Source organism: Piliocolobus tephrosceles, chromosome 9 (assembly GCF_002776525.5).
Source record: "Piliocolobus tephrosceles isolate RC106 chromosome 9, ASM277652v3, whole genome shotgun sequence".
Classification (NCBI taxonomy): domain Eukaryota; kingdom Metazoa; phylum Chordata; class Mammalia; order Primates; family Cercopithecidae; genus Piliocolobus; species Piliocolobus tephrosceles.
Genome location: NC_045442.1, coordinates 5,482,752 through 5,504,221, shown reverse-complemented (window position 1 = coordinate 5,504,221; position 21,470 = coordinate 5,482,752). Strand labels below are relative to the sequence as shown.

General features: G+C 47.7%; 1 long non-coding RNA gene across 1 annotated transcript; it reads left to right on the top strand.

Moving 5' to 3' along the window:
• The first annotated feature begins 517 nt into the window (after window positions 1-517).
• LOC113225203 lies at window positions 518-21,241 on the top strand. The gene is made up of 3 exons (XR_003309853.1): window positions 518-592; window positions 2,196-2,386; window positions 20,995-21,241. It is a non-coding gene; the product is annotated as an uncharacterized LOC113225203 (long non-coding RNA).
• The last annotated feature ends 229 nt before the right edge of the window (window positions 21,242-21,470 follow it).

The window sequence follows — 21,470 nt, the reverse complement described above, 5'->3', positions numbered from 1 at the left end:
GGGAGGACAGAAGAAAATGAGAAACTCATGGGGACCATTAGCAGGTTAGGAGGCTCAGAAAAAACAAACACGGTCAGAGTTTACCCAGTAAAAGCTGGCTTGAAAAAGAGATCATGTTAGACTGACCTTCAAGTCTGCACAAGGTAGAAGGCTTGCAACACTACCCTAGAAGAAGTCAAAGTAAGAAGGAGCAGCTTGGTCCATCAGGATCCATGTCAAGAGCACACCCACTTCAGGCTGAATTAAGTTCCTAATGTATTGTTAGACCTGCATGTGTTGGGGGAGAGGTTCAAGTCAATATACTCAGCCTAATGTATTTACCATGATCCTTGAAACTGTAACATACTTGAAAACAGGGAAGGCAGCCCTTGACGGCAGGAGCAGAAATAAGCCGGTAAACAGAAGTCCTGCTTATGTGGTAGTCTTCAAGTGAGTCAAGCGATTTGGTCTTGTGAACAGATTCATTTTCCAAAGTATTCTGAATTTTCTGAATCCACTCAAGTTCCCTTTTTACCAGGTAGCATGGTAACCAGTGGCTGTATCCTGGATGCCCGGAGGCCATCCATCTGTCCTGAAGGATTTTGGAACACAAGTAGTATTGTCTTTTCCAATTCAGGCAGTTAGGAGAGCAGCACCCATTTCTCGTTGATCATTTCTGAACTGCGAGACAAAGAACTTTAATCTTGGGGCTAGAATTTAATTTGTTTTCAAGAATACCAAATATTACCAAGCAAGGCCAGCACGGGTATAATAGTGGTGTGAGGTTTGTGCACACGCAGCTGAAATGGTAAATTTAAAATAGGAGACACTGAGTGCACCTATAGCGTGTGCACACAGTATCAAGACATTCTTTGCTCCTGGAGTTTTCTCTGCTTTGCCAAACTTCATGCCCTTTTTGGAAAAAGGGGGAGTGAATTTTCCAAGTTGTGACGATACCTTTCCTCCATCCAGTCACACCCTCTTCCGGGCCAGTCTTTGGTGAAACCTGGGCGATGTGGAGTCACTGGAGGATGTGAGTGTGTGTGTTTTTGCTCATCTCAACCCAGGTCTCTGGGAGAGCCTTTAGGAGCTCTTGCATTTAGAGGAGGCTCCGTCCTGGGCCGGGAGCTGGGGCTCTCTGGATAAACACTAAACAGCTCTCACTTATCGGTGTCCAATAGTCCTTATATAAAGTACCAAAGTGCCCCAACAAGGCTCGACCAGCACGTGGGCCCTAGTTGTCTCCAGGCTCCTGGGATCCGCGGAGCTCTAGATGTACCTGCAGCTCCTCCTGAGTCCTGCAAGCCACCCTTGTCCCTCTTCTCCCGCTCACCCCCCATCTCTTTTGCTATTCCGGGGAAGGCCACGTAGGGTGCACCTCGGACGCGTCCCCGGGGGAAGCCCGCGACCCAGCAGCCACACCCCCAGCCTGCACCGGGGACCGCTCCCTGACTTCGCCTTCCTGGTCGCGGGCAGGGAGCGCGCGTTTCCATCGGTGACATGGATGCAGCTGGAAACCATCATTCTTAGCAAACTTTCACAAGAAGAGAAAACCAAACACCGCGTGTTCTCACTCATCGGTGGGAACTGAACAATGAGATCACTTGGACTCGGGAAGGGGAACATCACACACTGGGGCCTATCATGGGGAGGGGGGAGGGGGGAGGGATTGCATTGGGTAGTTATACCTGATATAAATGATGAATTGATGGGTGCTGACGAGTTGATGGGTGCAGCACACCAACATGGCACAAGTATACATATGCAACAAACCTGCACGTTATGCACATGTACCCTAGAACTTAAAGTATAAAAAAAAAAAAAAAAAGAAGAAGCGGGAGTCGGAGGAGACCCCGCCCGCTGGCCGCCCGGGCACCGCCCGCCAGGGGCGCCCTCCCTGCCGCCTGCCGGCCCTTTGATCGCCCGCGGCCCGCAGCCCGCGCTGTGCCGGGCAGGTGGCGGCAGCGGGGCGCGGCGCGCTCAGGCGCATGGGTCCCCCGGCCGCGGCGCGCTCCCCGCCACGCCGCACATCAAGGCCCGGCCGGCCGGCGGGCGCCTTCATTAGCAGCCTGAAATTATAATATTATGTTAAAGAACAAAGCTGCTTCCCGGAAAAATATGTGCTGCATATCTGACAAAGATAAATTGGATTATTCAAAATATTCTTGATGAAATGTTACATTTTGCAACTAATTATCAATCTGTTTTATCTGCAGACCAGCTGGGCATTTTTGTGCATGCACGACCTGCCTTCGCAATGATCTTAAGATGTCACTGTAGCGTTTACATCTTTTATTTCAAGATTTAAATAACTAGGAAGTAGCTAATGTAATTCACTGCTGAGAAGAAAGGCGAGCTCCTCGATTCCTTTCCAAAGCGATCTCCTCCTAATGAACTTCTCTGGACTGTGAGTAATGAGGCTTTATTCAAATAATGTTTAAGGAAGGCTCTGTCAGTGTAATTTCTAAAAAAGGGACCAATGTTTAATACATTTAAAACATCTCTATTCGTACGATATTAGCTCAGGCAAGCCCACAGTAGCACTTGCCAAGGAGAATTCTGTGTTGCTCTTTCAGAGGAGAGAGCCCTGAACTTGGCCTGGGTCAAGCCCCCAGTTCCCCTGCAAAGTAGGGAGCTTGGCCCTCCTTTTTATCTAGTGTTTTCCAGAGCGAATGCGTTTAAGGTACTCTGGGTTGATATAACCCTCAGCATTAAGGAGTTTCAGCATTCTGCCCCTCTCCCCATCAGAATCTCTCTCTGCTCTATCTCGGGGATTGTGTCAATATAGTTTTCCTGTTTTGTGAGCTCTATCTGGTTTGCAGCAGCAGAAAAACGGAATGGGACATATTCAAGGCCCTTCACATTTTCCTTGCGGGGCGGGGGTGTGTGGTGGGGGCTAGAAAATGCGAGTCATCTCTATGCATGGAGCAGTCAACCCTTTGCTTCATGTGAATGTATTTTCCTTTTAGATGAAGGAGAAAGACTGTGTGCCCTTGTGCACAAACACACACAGAAGTGCTTTCCAGCATGTTCTGGTCATCATTTTGTGAAGCTCAGTGACAAATATATGGCTTCCATTTGTTTAGCTCTCTTTGCTTTTTCGGTCTCAATAGACTCTTGATCATACTAGAAGGAAAAGGCAAGGCTGGGCATCATTCCCATTGTGCAGATGAGGATGGGGAGGTTGAGGGAAGGAGGTGATGTGGCTTGCTCAGGGGTGCCCTGCCAGCTATGGGGCAGGTAGGGCTCCAAGGCTTTCCACACCCAGTACCCACACACGTGCTGAGTGGGTCACTGGGTAGAGGATGGAAGATGAAGTTATTACTGACGGGAGGAATTGTGGAGGAACCTGTCAGAATGTGAATTTCCCTTCTCAGTAGAGAGGTCTTCAAAGTGGCTACAAGGAAAATCAAGCAGATATTTTCCCGCTAAAAATGACAGAACATACATTCTTCTTGCTTTTCCAATTGATATCACTGTGACTGCTTTTCCATAAAATGATCCCCAGACAGGTTCTCAGGGCTGTCACTAAGCCTTTTGAAATTTTGCATGAAGGGAGCACTTCTGTGAGTGCTTTTCTCTATTTATCCATGTCATTTTTTTCTTCTGCTTTTTTGGCTTTGGTTATAAAATGTCTTTTGTTCAGATTGCACAAGAAAATTACATCTGACCTAACTCTCTGCCTGATTTGGCCCCTGAGTATTCCATGTTGGTATTCCTATGTTAATGGTCAAATTACAGAGATCAAATAGAAAGCTTTTCAAGAAAGACGGACTGGACTTTGCTAACACTGTGCTCTTTGATGACAATGTAATCTTCTGTTCTTAAACTGCTTGTTTTCTGCCCAGATGTTTCTTGGGTGGGAGTCCACGGCGGTCAGGACCCAGAGGCGCTGTGGCCCCTTGGAGTTGGGAGGAGACCCTTCAGTCGTCGTCCTTTTCCACTCAACCTCCTGGGGCTTCTGCCCAAAGTGACTTTTGGGCTCTCACCAGATGATGCCAAAAGCTCTGCGTGGGTAGTCAAATCTCTCTGTCACAGAGACCACAAGTTACAGAGTGCCAGATATTGGGGGTCCTGTGGTTTTATTCTAAAATAATTTCTAATCTAAAAATTAGTTCATTTTTCTAGAAGTCATAAAATAGTTTTTTACTGTTGTTTCCTTAGAGGAGTTATAGTGCATGTGTGTAAATTATTTACGCACACAACCTGACAGTATGTGGCAAAGAAGACATGAGAAGTCTCCTGCATGAGTTTGCTGTCCATGCTTGTCCACCCAGAGGCCGCCCAGAACTCTGTCCTCCATTGGTTGCTGCCTAGCGTATCTGGGTCCACAATGATGCTTTGAAAAGTTCTAGTGATCATGGGTGGGCAAACTTTCTTTATGAAGGGCCAGACAATAAGTTTTTTTAGACTTGCAAGCTATGCTACTCTTTGCAACTACTCAAAGAGTAGTTGCATCTAGAAAGCAGCTGTAGATGATCTGTAAATCAATGAGCTGTATTGTGATACAACTTGATTTATAGGCATTGAAATTTGAATTTCATATAATTTTCATGTGTTGTGAAATACTGTTCTTTTTTATTTTTTTCCAACCATTTACAAACATAATAACCATTCTTAGTTGGTGGGCTGTACAAGAACAGTTGATGCCTCAATTTGGCCCACAGGCTGCATTTGGCCTACTCTGCCTGAGGGTTTAGCATACACCACTCCAGCTGTTCTTAACTCTCTTGTTGCTCTTGCTGGAGTGAGCGAATAATTTTTTTTTTTTTTTAACAGATCTGTCTCTTCTTACAAAATATTAGGCTTTCTATTACTTTTCTATAGTTGTTTAACAAATTACCACACATATAGTGACTTCAAATAACACTTATTTATTATCTCACAGTTTAGTAGGTCACAAGTCTGGTGAGCTTGGCTGGATCCTCTGCTTGGGGTCTCATGAGGCCAAAATCAAGGTACTGGAGTGGCTCATTTCTTATCCTGAGGCTCTGGGGAAGAATCTGCTTCTGAGCCCATCCAAGTTGTCATCAGCCATCAGCTCCCTGCAGCTGTAGGACTGAGATCTGTTTCCTTGCTGGCTCTTGGCTGGGGGCTGCTCTCAGCTGCTAGATGTCATCTATATCCCTTGCCATGTGGGCCTTCGATCCTCAGGACAGCAAGGGTGCCCCCATCCTACTCACAGTTGTAACCTCTCTGACTTCCTCTTCTGCTGCCAGCCTTAGAAAGTTCTCTGCTTTTAAAGGCCTTGTCTGATTAGATCATTCTCACTCAGATAATCTGTCTGTGTTAAGGTCAACTGATTAGTAACTGTAATCACATCTGCAAAATCCCCTCTGCCCCATAATGTAATATAATCACCAGTTCCACATCTCACTGTATTCACAATTCCCCCCACACTCAAAGTTGAGGGGTTATATGGGGTGTGGACTGCTGGGAATTGTTTTCAAAATTCTGCCTATCTTAGGCTGCAAAGATCCCTTATCTGTTAGGATGATTCAAGTCACAAGTTTAAATTATATGGCTTCAGCTAGTGGAGAGACTCTAATAAATTAAAAGGATTCACTGAATTCTGGATCCTAAACTAAAGAACAGAAAGGGATCTGGACTAACCTCCCTCCTCAGCTGCTGGGATAGACTGTGACTAGATAAGGAGGAAGGAGAGACTGAAGGACAGGAAAAGTGAAAAGGCAGGAGACCTGGTAAGGAGAGGCACAGGTCTTTCCTAAGGACTGTCTGTGCTGACAAGTTTTGAGACAGACTCCACACTGCAAAGCCTTCAAAAGCACCTATTAACCCTGAGGAGTTTTTGTATAAAATCACACATATTTTCTCTCTCTCATGCACACATACTTATCCATTCCACAAATATTTACTGAGCACCTACCCTACACCAGGGAAGGGCCAGATGCTATAAAGGTGAAAGTGAAGGGGGCAGAAGCCCAGGCTGAGGTTACAGCTTAATGGGGCAGTACGTTGGCTTCCTGGAGCTGTTGTAACAAATTGGCACAAATGAAGATGGCTCAGAATAACAGAAATGTATTGTCTCACATTTCTGGAGGTTGAAAGTCTGTAATCAAGGTTTCTGCAGGGCTGAGTTCTCTAGGAAGGCTCTAGGGGCAAATCTGTTCCATGCCTGTCTGTTTCTGTTGTGGCTGGCATTCCTTGGCTTGCGGCCACATCATGGCAATCTCTGCCTCTATCTCTGCTTGGCATTCTTTCTGTGTTCAAATCTCTCTTTTGTTATATGGACACCAGTCGTTGAATTAGGCCCCACCTTAATGCAATATGACCTCATTTTGATTACTCCGCAGAAACTCTATTTCCAAATAAGGTCACATTTATATATCCTAGGGGTTGGAACGTAGACACATCTTTCTGGGAGACACACTGGAACCTACAACAGGCAGACCATTGAGTAAATAAGCTATTTGAAGCAGTACCCATTTGTCAGCTGTTTCTTCATGGTGAGGCTCCTGTACCTAGACTTGTCCCTGTTTCTTCCTTGTAGGCATTTGCTACCACCTCAAGATCTTCAGAATAATCTGTTACCATACAATCATTGATAAATGATATGGATATTACTGAAGATTTCATCAGGAGCTTGCTTTGCTCACCTCATGGGAAACAACATTGTATTCCCCAAAGCCATTCCTGCCACCCCATCCTGAGGGTTCTTCTCTGGACTCTCCTGCATGCAGCTGCCCCTCCTCCTCCTTCAGTGGCTTTTCCTTGGGAATTTGGGTTACTCTCTTTGTAATCAGTGCAGTTCTGCTCTGCCCCATCCCCGTTCCAAACTTTGCAGATGCCCCCAAGACCACCCCTCTGCCTTGCCCACACCTCAGTGTAAGGAAGGCCCCTTTGTCACTGGAACCTGCTGTGTTAGGGACCTCACCTGTCCGTCCCAAGCAGCTTAGCAGTGTGTTCAACCTGTAGATGTAAAGGTTGTCCCTAAGAGGAATTTTGGTAAGTAAGATTGGCCCAGGTGATAAGAGAGAGCCAGGGAAGTGAGGAGGGGAACAGAAAATTTGTGTGAGGATACACTTCAGAGGGACTGCAAGACCAGGGGGCAACCCCTGCCTTCCTGTAGGCTCTGAAATGGTCAGGACGTGTCAGAGCACATGGGTCTCCTGGGAGGAGCAAGGCCGGGCAGGTCAGAGCTGCCAGCTCACCCAGTGCTGAGAGCTACAAGCAAGGGATGGGGCATCTAAGCATCAGGGCAGCGCACCTGGATGGGCTGTGTGGCCTCAGGGGAGGGTGAGAGCATCTCAGCTCTGGCCAGGGACTTCTGCCAAGGGCCACTGGTGGGAGGTGATTGCATTTTCTCCAAATCCTTCTCTGTGTTTTTCATCACACTGTTGATGTTAACTTGTGCTAGATTTGCTGTCCTTTGAAATTCAACTTTTTTTTTTGAGCTTTCACCTTATCTTAGTCCATTTTGCTGCTGTAAAAAAGTACCATAAACTGAGTGGCTTATAAACAACAGAAATTTATTTCTCACAATTCTGGAAGCTGGGAAGTCCAAGTTCAAGGCACCCACAGCTTCATTGCCTGCTGAGGGCCTACTTCTTGGCTTGTCATTGTGGCCTCACATGGTGGATGGGACTAGCTAGCTCTCTGGGCCTTCTTTTATAAGGACATTAATCCTAATCACAAGGGCTCCACCCTCATGATTTAATCACTTCCCAAAAGGTCCTACCTCCTAGTATCATCACCTTTGGGGCTTTGGATTACAACATATGAATTTTGGGGAAACACAAACATCAGGTCATGGCAGCACTGTGTAGCCAGTCTCAGAATTTGGGGTGGGGAGGATGTCCTAGCTGAAAATTGTGGTTTCTAGGAGTTTCAGCTAAAGGGCCCTTTCCGCAGGGACCTGCTTTCGACCTGTAGCTTCTTGAGTGGAGGCTCCATGAAGGCAGGGCCAGGTTCTGGTTGTCTGAGCCTCAGGTACTGGCCAGATGCAGGGTTGAGTCCCAGTCAATGATGTCCCAGTGAATGACTGAGTGGCAAATCGTGCATATTCTTTGGGTTGTTAGGAATAGGGGCCGTCCTGAGGCACACAGAGCAGGTCTCAGCTCCTACTCTTCTCTTTGGCTTTGCCCAGGTGAGCAGTGCTCAGAGCTGCCTGTCAACAAGGGGCATGCTCTCTGCAGATGGAAAATTTTCCTCTTCAGATGGTGAGTAGTCATAGTTCTGCTAGGGGCTTGGTTTCTGGTTGGCTGGGAAATTGGAAACCAGGCAAGACACCTGGAATTGTAAGTTACCCTTGGACTCGAGTGGTGCTCAGCCGTACACTTGGAACAGCTGGTGAGCAGGCACATATTACTTCTGCATTAAGTCTTTTTAAGGATACTGGGAAATAGGTATAGAGTTTCCTTTTCATATTACAGATCAGAAATGGAGGCTCAGAGATGACAAATGATTTTTCCAAGATTATCTCCCTAGAAAGTAGAGATGGGTGTGTAATGATGTGAGGTCTGGGCTTGGAGCTCAGACAAGCCTGGGGTACTCACACTAGCCCACTTGCCAGCTGGGTGGGTCTCTACTTCTTCCTCTTCAGAGCAGAGATAATGGTCTTGCCTGATTGGGTTGTTGAGAGTTGTTGATGAGCGCAGATATCGTTCACCCACCCATCATTCCCCAGGTGTGAGTGCAGGGACTGAGTACAGAAGTGGCCATGATAAACTCAACCTCTGGCTCGGAGTGCTGTGTCCACTTGATGATGACTATTATCACCATGAGACTTAAATTCTGGTCTTTAGGCTCCAAATGGCCAGTGACCTTCCTCCCCCCTCCCCCCTGCCTCTGAGGAGTGTTCATATTGTTTCCTGAACTTCCTCTAAATTAGACCCTGTGATATATCAGATGCTGGAAACTTGCAGAGGACAAACAGGCCCAGGGAGAAAGTTGGAAGAACCATTATGGTGGGCTTCGAAGGGTGCTCAGCTGGGATTCACCATTCCTCCTCCTCCACTCCCAACGCTGTGTCCTCCACACCATCATAGCAACCACCAGCGCTTTCCACATCCCGTTATTTTATTTAATGCTCATAATAGCCCGACTTCCTCCTCCTCCACTCCCAACGTTGTGTCCTCCACACCATCACAGAAACCACCAGCGCTTTCCATGTCCCCTTATTTTATTTAATGCTCATAATAGCCCGACTAGGTAAGCATGATGATGATTATTAATGAATTTACAGTTTTCACATGGGGAAGTTGAAGCTTAGGATAAGTACTGGTCTCCATGCTACTGCTGTAGGGACTTGCCTTCTCCTGGGATCTGTGTGCATGTATGTCATATATGTATTGTACATGTGTGTGTGTACATGTGTGTCTGTGCATATGTATGGGTGTGTTTGTATGTGGGGGTTTTTTGGGCCTGGAGAAGCAGTCTCAGTGGTGCTGTGGTTCGCCTCTACCACCCGAACCCACAGAGAGGCCCAGAACATTGGAGCCACATCCTTTCTTCAAGCACAGCAGGGATTTTGGGGGGTAAACTGCACAGGCCAGAAACAAGGCTGGCCTTAGCTTTGTTCATCTTCTTGGGGCCTATGGCGACCATCCTGAGGTCCCTCCTCCCAGTTTGCCTGTGTTGGCCCAGACAGGCCCTTTGGTTGGCAGCACCCGGTACTGTGCTGAGCCAGGCTGCCTCTGGTTCGTGTGGCAGGAGGGGCTGGGAGTCCACTGTCCCCAGCAACCTCTGTGTGCAGGAGTCAAGGCCAGAGGTGGAGATCTGCTCCTCGGTGACAGGAGAGCAGAGGACAGAAACATCCCAGGACCTTCATGCATCCTCTGACCACCCTGGGCTGGGTCTAACTGCCAGCGCGCCAGGCAACAGTCCACTATGGTTTTAGAACTACGACATCCAGTACGGTATCAATCAGCCACATGTAGCCATTTAAATGGAATCAATTAATTGATTGTCAATAAACCCATTAAGCTAATTAATTAAAATGAGATTAAACCTCCATTTCCTCAGTGGCAGTTACCACATTCAAGTGCTCAGCACAAACAGAATATTTTTCTTATTGCAGGAAGTTCCGTTGAATGTTGTTGCTCTAGAGGGCAGCTCCAAGCACATCCCTGTCACCTGGGTCAGATGAGTGACTGTGGCGGAGGTTTCAGGGACCTTCATGTCTCCTGTAACCCCTGGCTTTGTTCTTGAGCCCCATCTATACTGACCACAGGGTCAAGGCCTCCACGCTGTGCCCATCATCCAAAGCCTTCACGGGCAAGGCCAGGCTGTTAGATTTCATCTGACATGCGGGAGAAGACAGGCTGAGGACAGGGGCCACCTTTGTTCCTTTTTGTTTTCCAATATGCCAGCCACTGTGCTGCACGTTTTACATGAGAGGAACAATAGTAAATAATCTTCACAGCCATTTGTCGGATGCTTAACATGTGCTGGACACTGGGATTTCCCCTTGTGAGCCCTCAGTGCCCACCCAGGAGCTGGGGCTACCATGGTTCTCACTGAGAGACTAAAATCCCCCAGACTGGGAATCACACCCAAGCTTCCCCCGTCAGTAACGGCGGGATGTGATCCTGGTTGCATTCTGTCTGTAAAACCCACTGCCAAGCAATCCCCACAGTCTCATGTTCCCCTTTTTATTGGAATAATGATAACCCTTTAGCCTGTACCTTAACATATATACTTTCCCCTGTTGAACATCACTTAGGGGTGATTTTGCAGGAAATCTAGACATGGACTTTGTCGGCTTGTGTCGATATCCTCCACATCCCCTGTCTTGTTTTTGCTTTCCTTGGTGGACTCTCAGATGCTCTTAATTTAAAATCTTATAATTTCCATTTGTAAAGCTGTCATCTTTTGGAAAGTTAAGACCGTTTGTCTTCAGGTGATTATGCAGGTTCTTTCCCCTCTGAAGGACAAACAGTTTACGTTGAGTATTAGCACCCTTAGAGAAACCAGGACCAGCTAACTTAATTGTACACATCAAGATAAACTCCAAGTACGGTTTTCCTTCACAGGAACCATCAATGGTATTTTCTGGAGAGAGGTTTCTGTTTAAAATCCCCAATCAGTGCTTCACTCTCAGGAGGAAATTAAAGAAACCACTTGAAAATGGCTGAGAAATAGAAACAAACAAACAACAAAACAAACCCAAACTCTCTTGGCTCCAGCAGGCATTCTGAAAAGGTGGACAGAAGGTCAGCTGAGTGCTAAATGCTGTTCCCACTCTCTGGTTGTCCCTGGGCACAGCGGGCCCAGTGGCTCTGTGGTGAGGGAGACGGAGTGGCTGCTTTAAAGATGACTTTTGGCGGGCCACTGCAGTCTCTTAAGATTGTAAAATACATGCAGCAAGCACAGGCGGGGAAAAGGACACTCGCTTGGGCTGGTCTTTAGAAAATGGAAACAAACTCACTATCTACGAAGAGATCAGTTTGTGCCCGATTTGGTTTTAATGCTAACCCCTATGAAATGATCTTAAGCAGAAAAATCAATTTCCCAGAAGTCTCAGATGTACACTGTAACTCTTGTATTTGAACTGAATCTTGGTAGAGTTAAATAATTGAGCTTGCTTTCTTTAAGTGATACAGATGTATTTCATGCTAGGAATCACGCGTGAACCAGAGGGTGCTGATAGGAGGCGGGACAGGAGCCGCTTGAGGTCACGCCTACCAAAAGGGGTGGGGCCAGGGTGGCACCAAATCCCAGTCATCTTTCCATCCAGAATAAATCAGGAAGGGTGGGAACCAGCTGCAGGATCACAGCTGGAATAGGCTGTGTTGATGCAAAGGAAAGTCAGCACAGGCTTTGAGAGGATAGGGAGATGGCCTGACACATGCCGGTTCTGAAGGGAAGGAAAGGAAGGGACACGTGTGTGACCTCATCACAGTTTATCCTGATTCCCTATCTCCTGCTTGGGTTGATCTGGGATCTGCAACTTTTCAGAGTCTCAGTTTTCCATCTGCAAAATGGGAGTTCATTTTCTCCGTCAGTAGCATTTGTTGACTGTATTGGGCGCTGGGAGGCGGCAGCGGACAAGATAGATAAAGCCCTGGTGGTGGAGGCAGACAGGAAGCCAACAAGTATGCAGATGTGTTTGGTGTGGAAAGTGCTAGAAGGAAGAACGCGGTTAACAACTGTATCTGATTCCTAGCGTCCTTGCGGGGATGGAATATGTGAACACAGCAAGGAGCCCAGTGAAGTGCTCTGGAAATGTTAGCTTTCCCTACTCTGGGTTGTAACCATACCATTGCCATTCTTATCAGTGTCATCAGCACTGTCTTCATTAAGTAAGGAAGAGGGTGGAGAAACAGCAGGAAAATCAGAAGCGAGGGGAAAGAAATGAAGGTAGAAACATGAGGGGTGGTGGGGGTAGGAGGGTTCTGGGTTTATACCCGCTGAGACATGGGCACATTGCGCTTGCTTTCTTCCTTTCTAAGCCTGGCCTTCAGCCCGTGGCCAAGCGCCCCCACCTCAGCTTGTCTGGGGGTGCTGTCAGCGAAGCTCTTGGGCCAGGGACATAGCTTGGACCCTGTGGCTCTGCACATGAATATAAGAGGCATTTACAACTGGTTTGGGCACAACTCTGGTGTGGGCACTGCCCTGTTGCCGAGAGGCCAGTGAAAGGTGAGGTTTGTTCATTGGACAGTTTGCTCAAGTTGAGAGCAGGGAGAACCCCTAAATGCAGAGAGACAGCCATGCATGTTAATTTTGTCCTTGCCTTTCCAAAGCTGGCCCTGGGGGTGCATTCATACTGAAGCCATGGTCCCTATGGGCCTAGGCATCTGGACGGCCCTCCTGGCCTGCCTTCAGGTTGGAAAATGGCTGTTAGTGATCCAGCCTTCTTTAGAGTGTTTTTAACAGCTGAATGTTTGCTTTGCCAATTTAGAATACAAGGTCCGTAAGGAAGGCATCGATAACCCCCGTTGTAAGGGATGATGTGACGGGTGTAGATAGAAAGCAGATGAGGGTTACTTGGAGGTGAAATGTGGTTTTCCATGCTCACAATTGAGGCCCTGAAATCCAAGCTCCCCCTGAGTTTCAATGGCCTGTATTTGTTTGCTTATTTTGGCTGCTCTCTCTCTGCTGTTGGAATCTCCTCTCGCTCCCCTCTAGCAGGGCCAAATGACACACATCTAATCTAAGGTTCCAGGGCCGCTGCTGTCACCAAGCAGCTGTGTGACCTGGGCAGCCTGCTCAGATTCTCTGGAGTGCTAGCGGTTTCCTCCTCTTAAAGGCAGGGAGTCGTGCCCAATGTACGAAGTCAACTTTCCCCACTGCAGAATTCTGTGATTCCATGGTAGCTGGCTTCATTTGGAGAACTTGGTCAACACACGATGAGATCACTGGAGATCACTCAGGGTTGTGAACTGAGGCAGGGAACTAGTGGGTTAATTTTTTTTTTTTTTTTTTTCCCAGTCTATATTTGGACAGAAGCACATTGGGCGTACTTTGGTCTCTGGCTGTCAAGTCCTCGTTACATTTATTTTATTTAATTCCTCCAGAAAGTCCTGGTTAAAATACGTTCATTAACTTCCATCTGTAAGTAAAGCCTTTGTGTGAAGAGGACTCCATTCACCAAAGAGGGCCTGACCTTCAGAGGTGAACTGTTGTTACCAAGCAGGCTCCAATCTAGTGGCTTGGCTGACCTTGGTTGACCTCAGGGTGATGAGAAGGGTTCTCTTGTCCTCATTGTGCTGCAGCCCACAGGGGACATTGCTTTTGGCTTTTATCTAGAAAGAATGAACAGTAAACAAATGAAGAAGTACATTAGGCTGAACCGCTGACGTTTGTATGCAGGGTAGTAAATGTTTGTAGATGAAGAGCAGCAAAAGATTTTTTAATAAATGCTTGTGTGATGGATTTTGTACTAAATCATTTCTTTACATTTCGACTAAAACCGACCGCTTAGATAATGGATCTGATGTTCATACCATGCATATACTCTGGTTTGATAAATCTTCAGCTAAGAGGACCTCCATGAAGCTGGATTCCCTCCGGACCGGGAGAAGATTGTACGTGGAATAAATTAACATGAGGGAAGTCTGGGGAGACCTGGGAAGGTCCAGATCCCGGCCGTGCTCCGACTCACGCCCTGCTCAGCTCTGTGCTGAGGCTGAATTGACGGTCTCCTTGGGTTTTCAGTTTGGGGCTGGACTGTGTTAAATAAACCTAGTGGCAGAAATGGCTTTATGATGGTTCTATTTTCTGAATATTTACTCAAGAAAGCAAGATACAGCCTGGGAGGAAAATGAAGGGGCTAACGAGTCAGCGTGTGGAGGGCCATTGTGAATGAAGTGTCCTTTCTTCCCCTCTTCCTGGTCATCCCCCTCTTCTCATCGAAAACACTAAATGGGGACAAGAGTGCTGATCCCTCTGGCCCCTGGACTCAGCGTGGTGTTTGCGTCTGTTGCCGGCAAGCCCAGGTTGAGTGGTGGATTCTTGCTTCCTTGTTCTGGCCTTTGTGGCCTGGGCTAGTCTCTCTAGCTGTGGACCACGTGGGGTCTCCCCACCACACTCTGGGCAGTTTCCTCCCGTCCTTTGCCCACTTCGCATCTTCTGCATGCAGAAAACTCTTCTTCTTCCTAAAAGATGCTCAAATACTGCTTCCTCCTGGAGCCTCCCTCTCCTCCCTTTGCTGCAGGCAGAGACGGGTACTCTTGACTGTGTCTGGCCCTCATTTTCTGTCTTCTTGGACAGCATCACCTGCAGTGTCAAGGAATTTCTTGCAGTAGAGTCTGTGTATCGCCAGCCATCACCAGGAGTGCAGTGCCACATAATACAGACTCCTGAATCCGAATCTCTAAACAGGAGCCCAGGAATCTGCATATCTAACAAATGTCTGTTATAATTTGGTGGTAAGCTCCTTGGGGGCAGGGGCTGTCACGGTCATTTTCATCCTGGTGCCTAGCACCTATGAAGCACCCAGAGGGTGGGTGTGGAATGAATGAAGAAAGGAACAAATGAGGAAAGCAAGCTGCGAATCAGAACGAAGCCCTCATCTCACATTTTATTGTGACTTTGTAAGTGTCATGTAGCCTTCCGAATGATGAGTGGTCTCCATCCTGGTCCATTATGGTGTAATAGATTAAGCCATCCTTCAGAAAAAAATTAAGGAGCCTTGACAATGATAATTGCCGTTAATATCACTCTGGACATACGTTTACTGACTGATGAGTTTAGAAAATTTGCTTCTAAAACAACATTAAGTAATGTGAAAAATAGCCGACGGGAAGGTCAGAGAGGTGGGCGTGGCCTCGTGTTCAGAGGCATGTGTGGGGAGAGAAATTGCATCTGTGGGACCAGACGGGAGTTCCTCAGTAAGGCCACCCCGCTGGGCCAGGCCTGGGCTGTGCATTCACTGTAGAGCCTGGGGCCATGCCCAAACATGGTGGGGCCCAGACCCCAGTGCATGGTGAGACACCATACAGGCTGTGACAGCCTGCCAGCACCTTCTTGCTCTGATTTTCCTCTTCCCGTTTTACATACTCACTCTCTCTGGTGAATAGTCCTTGGCAGGTTTCCCGAGATATCAAATTCCAGGAGAGAAAATACACAGGTCATGTGTACGGACTAAATAGAACTCTTAGTTGGAAACGACTTTTGTCAAGTGTCTGGGAATCTGCTCTGCCTTCAGCTACAAGTTAATCAGACATAGAGCAGCATGTCCGGAACTTGGGCAGGGGGCCCTCTTCTGCCCTCTGTCACCTGCCTGACTCACCCTGGGCAGGTTACAACCTTTCTTGGGGCTGCAGGTTTCTCATCTCTCTAATTAGGGCCTTGGACGAGCTAGGCCAGGTTCCTTCCAGGTCTAAGAGCATGTAATTCTATCCACCTGCCTTCAGTCCCAAGCCACCACCCTCTACAGATGGGATTCATAATTCCGGGCTGCACTTAAAATACTTAGCTGGGTTGTGTGGCTGCTGTAAAATAACCTTTAGCTTGCCTTGCAACTTGTTTGGACTTTTATCTAATCACAGAAACAGTGGAGGTGAGTGCTTTAAAAAACGTTTACTATGTAGGAAAGCTTACACTGGAGTGCTTTCTGTGCTGACTGTGGTGACTTACTGGGCATGTTTGCAGGTCTGGGAGATGTTACACAGATGACTGGGGAAGTGTTTCCACATGGGGTCATGGACAAGCAGCAGGGAGACGGGAGTGGCAAATGCTTTGTGGGCCAGGGTGATGTGTCAGGAGGGGTTTGGCTCCCAGCTTTGGTTTTCTCATCTGTAATACAGGATCACACATTTTTTCTAGGGTTGTGTGAGTAGCAAATGCAGCAATAGTTCTTGCATATGTGTGCAGAGCACTTAGAGTGGAGCTGGGACATAGTGAGAGCTCTATGAATATCAGATGTTCTTATCACCACGAGCTATACTAATATTCTTCGCCTACTTTCCTCTCGTCACAAACATTTTCTTTAGTATTGGGAGGAAAGTCGTTTCTGATTTCAAAGCCCTGGTGACCTGATTCTCCTGGGGAACTCTGGCATCAAGATATGGTGCTGATCCCCAAAGGCAGAGGCAGTGTATTAGTTCATTTTCACGCTGCTGGTGAAGACATATCTGAGACTGGGCAATTTACGAAAGAAAGAGGTTTAATGGACTTACAGTTCCACGTGGCTGGGGAGGCCTCACAGTCATGGTAGAAGACAAGGAGGAGCAAGTCACGTCTTTCATGGATGGCAGCAGGCAAAGAGAGGGAGCTTGTGCGGAGAAACTCTCCCTTATAAAACCGTCGGATCTCTTGAGACTTATTCACTATTACGAGACAGCATGGGAAAGACTTGCTCCCATGATTCAGTTACCTCCCACCAGATTCCTCTCACAACACATGGGAATTTAAGATGAGATTTGGGTGAGGATACAACCAAATCAAATCAGGCAGAAAGAAGATAGCAGGAAGGGAGGCTCAGGAGCTTCTGACTCCTGGATATTTGATTAGGGACTACCTGGACTCAACCTTTGTTTGGCCCTGAGTCCACCATGGTTTCAGCACGGGAAGTTTTATAGCTCACAACAACCCAAGGTACCAAGAATGAAACAAACTCTCCTGTGGGCTGGGGTGGTCCTGGGTATTACTGGCTTTTCCAGGGGCCCTGGCTGTGCTCGGGATGAGTTTCCACTGGGGCAGTTGTGTCCTGTAAGGCACTCTCTGTGTGGGTGCATCCACCCTGGCCCATCAGCACCTTGGGGACAGGGCCTGGGCTGGGACCTGCAAGTTCTCAGGAGCTTTGTTGGATGAGTGAAAGGGCGAGGGCTACACCTGCCACTCTCCAGGAGATACATGGTCTGGTGCAGCTCTTTCTGAGTGTGGGGCCTGGAAGGTCTTGCCCAGTGCCCCCCACGTAGCTGCACCAGCCCCATCCTGAGTTTATGACTCCTGGGGAGGAGGGTGGGCTTACTGTGAGCAAAGTGCTCCCCACTGTTTGTGCAGCCATTGTGTGATCCCCTGACCCTTGACTCTTGTTGCCTGCAGTGTCATCTGGCAGCAGTATTTTTTAGGCAGCTCTATCGAGGTACAATTAACATACCATAAAATGTGTCTGTTTTAAGTACATGTCAATGATTTTTAGTAAATTCACAGAGTTGTGTATCCATCACCATCATCTAAATTTAGGACTTTCTCATCAACCTGAAAAGATCCCTTGTGCCTATTTGCAGCTCCTCTCCATTCCCATCCCAGCCCCAGGGAACCACCCTCTACTTTCTTCCTCTATAGATTTGCCTTTCCTGGATATTTCATATCAACGGAATCATGCGATATGTGGTCTTTTTTCAGCAGTATTATTGATTAATCTCCCTCCTGGTTCTTGGCAGGAAACAATTTGTATTTATGTTTGGAAAGGACCTGGGTCAGGGAGACACAGCTGCTCTTGCTGATATCGGCTGTGACCACACACTTGCCTGGATGGCCCCATCCAGCCCCTCCTGCTCACCTGCCACTCAGGGGCCATTTGTTCTTGCATCTCTTTCTCCATCCTTGATCTTGCTGCTGAGAATTGGACCCCTGTTTCTGTTTGGTGATGCACAGGTGCCTTCACTCCATGCATCTAGATCAGAACTCATCTGCCCTCTCCTCCTTCTGCATTAGTGAAGAGCATGGTCTTCCTTGGAGGGCAGATTTTTAGGTGGCCCTGTGCTCCTTGGTGGCCCTCTGTGGCTTGCTTCTAAACAGTAGTGGGGTCTGTGACTTGCTTCTAAACAACAGAACACAGGGTAGGTGACGGGATGTATGCGATTGTATGACTATGTGATATAGACTATAGTGTCAGTCTTGCTGGGTCTCTCTCTCCCTGCTGGCTCTGAGGAAGCAAGTAGACACATCACTGGACTGAAACTGCACCTCAGCCTGTTGAAGCTGAGGGTGGCCCCCAGGCAGCAGCCAGCAGAAAAGTCAAAGCTGTTTACAGCTGTGAGGAGCCAAATCCTGCCAACAACCACGAGCATGGGCACATGAGTCCTTCCAGTGAAGCCCTGAGATGAGACCCCTGATCCAGTTGACACTTCATTTGCAGCCTGGTGAGACCCTAAGCAGTACACCCAGCTGGGCTATGCCTGGACTCCTAACCCACAGAAATGGTGAGATAATAATAATATAAAATAGTGGGCTCTTTTTAGTATCCCTGCCCACAGTCTCTCCCAACTCACCTTCCCCCTTCAGTGCCAGCTCCACCCTGATGCCCTGCACACCACCACCTGCAGGAAAGGACAAGGCCCTCACCCTGATGCCCTGCACACCACCACCTGCAGGAAAGGACAAGGCCCTCACTGTGGCCTATAAGGATGTAGCAGCCTAGTCCCAATATCCTCCTCCAGTTTTATCTCTGCTCCTCCTGACCACATCCCCATGCTCCGGCCACCCCGAACCACTTGGTCATCCTAAGACAATCTGGGCTTACCCCACCTCTGTGATGTGGCATCTGCTGTTCTCTCTGCCTAGGATGCTTTTCCGTCTCTTCTCAGCCTGAAAAGCGTGTTCATTCTTCACAACCTCGGGTCCAATATCATTTCTTTTCGAAAGCTTCTGTGGATGCCTTAGACAGAAAGAATTTGGACTTTAGTTGGTATATTGCTCTTTCCTTGCGTCCACTGATGCTGACATTGTATTTCAGTCTGTCCTCCAGTGCCCCCACTGGAGTACGGACAGTGGTTTAGACATGTTCTTCCAATGTGTCTTCTTTCCCTGGTTCCCCCACTCTGGTGCCAAGCACCTCTGATGTTCAATAAACATCTTTGGAATGAGTCCTGCAGTGAATAGCCGGCTGACCACTTCAATACGGGAGACAGAACCCCCAGGTGAACCGTGGGCCATGGGCTTCCTAACGACCCTCGGTTTGTAGGGAGTTAGGTGTGCAGGTCGAGTGGATGGGGGCAGCATGGGAGGTGAGTTTCGAACGTCGGGGTTCACTGGGGTCAGCTTTACAGATCTGAAGGTCATGGTCCCTCTCTTACTGAGGCTGTTGCTCTCCCAAGCACAGTGGCCATGAGACCTACAGCCCCTGCTTTTCTTTCTGCTTCAGTGCCCTCCTCCATCCACTGCTGGTGGCCCCAACACGTGGATGACAACTTGATAAAAGTCTCAAACTATATGGAAAGGGTCTGAGATACTGATGAGCACTATCATTAAAATTGTGCCCACTCACCCGATAGATCCCCTTCCCCTCCCTGCATATTTTCCTCCCCAGCACTCTGGTGTACATGCTTTCTTCATTAATTTGCTTGTTTTCAGTCTCCCCCAGTTAGACTGTAAGCCCTGTGAGGGCAGGCATCTCTCTGTTCCAGTAATTTCTGTATCCTTGTGCCTGGAATGATGTGGAGGGTGCCCATCCCACTGCATAGCCCTCCCTACACCTGGCTGCCTCCCTTCTTGATCTTTCTAAAATTCAAACATATCATGTCATCCCTTTGCTTAAATGATTTTATTGTCTTCCCATTCACTTTAGGATGAAGAAAAATAATCTTTACCTCTAAATATATTTCATTTTATTAACTTATCCCACCCAGATTAAGGTTAAAAAAAAGAAAAAAAACCAAACTCTCCTTTTGTCAATTATACTCTAACTCAAATTATCATTCTAGCCCTAACCTAAAGTCTGAGAGAGAGATTTTTGAATTTTTCTTCCTAGAGTTTTTGTTTGTTTGTTTGTTTTTGAGACAGAGTCTCGCTCTGTTGCCCAGGCTGGAGTGCAGTGGTACAATCTCAGATCACTGCAACCTCCGTCTCCTGGGTTCAAGTGATTCTTCAGCATCAGCTTCCTGAGTAGCTGGGATTACAGACACCTGCCACTACACCAAAGTAATTTTTGTATTTTTAGTAGAGATGGGGTTTTACTATGTTGGCCAGGTCCTGGTCTCAAACTCCTGACCTCAGGTGATCCACTCGTCTTGGCTTCCCAAAATGCTCAGATTACATGTGTGAGCCACTGTCCCCGGCCTTCCTAGAGCATTTTTATTTTAGAAAATAATTTCAGTTTATTTTCGTAGGTGATATAACGATTATCCTTAAAGCCTTCTGACAGATTCATTTCTGGTTATTATAATTTTAGGGATGAAGAACTAAGAGTGTGGGGATAGGGAGTCTGAAAACCAGGTGGTGTTCAAGCAAACTGGGATTTCTTAAATTGGGTGGGATGGGGGGTGGTGGCAGAGCTGGTCATGGGTCTGGCTGTATAATCCTTCACATGATTGGGTGGCATGGGGGGCGGTGGCAGAGGCGGCCATGCGTCTGGCTGTATAATCCTTCACGTGATTGGCTGGCATGGGGGGTGGTGGCAGAGGTAGCTGTGGGTCTGGCTGTATAATCCTTCACATGATTGGGTGGGACGGGGGAAGGTGGCAGAGGCGGCCGTGGGTCTGGCTGTATAATCCTTCACGTGATTGGGTGGCATGGGGGGCGGTGGCAGAGGCGGCCGTGGGTCTGGCTGTATAAACCTTCACATGGGTCATGATCCTTTGTCAGCCCATTCCTGTGTAATGATGGATATGGGTGGGCGTGAATGACTTCCCAATATAATTTCTATCCATTTCATTTTCTTTGCAGAGGGAAGAGAGAAGCCCCTCCCATTCGCTTCTACTGGGGCTTGTTAAGCCATTGCCTTGGGGGCCGGCTGATCAGCCGCAGCCAGCAGCCGGCGGCTTCGGCAGGCAGGAGCAAGGACAGCCTGTGGCTACTGCAGCCCCACTGCCGGCCAGGCTTCATGACAGGAGAGTGCCTTGGGAGGAATGTAAAGGTAAACCACGTTAGCATCATAGAGCCCACTTAATTCTGTGTGGGTTGATATTTGGGGAAGAAATTGAGGACAAATTGGTGTTGGACCCTATAACTGGGCAGTGACCAGTATGCATGGCAAAGTCTTTAAGTCAGTGGGTTTTTCAGGATGATTTTCTTTTCTGTCCCTGAGTCAGTGGGAAAGAATGGAAACGCCTTGTCTAGCTACTTTAGGGAGACAGTGTGAAGAAGACAGCCTCCCCTAAGCTAGCACTGCTTGTGTAATTTGTGGTCCTTAGACATTAAAG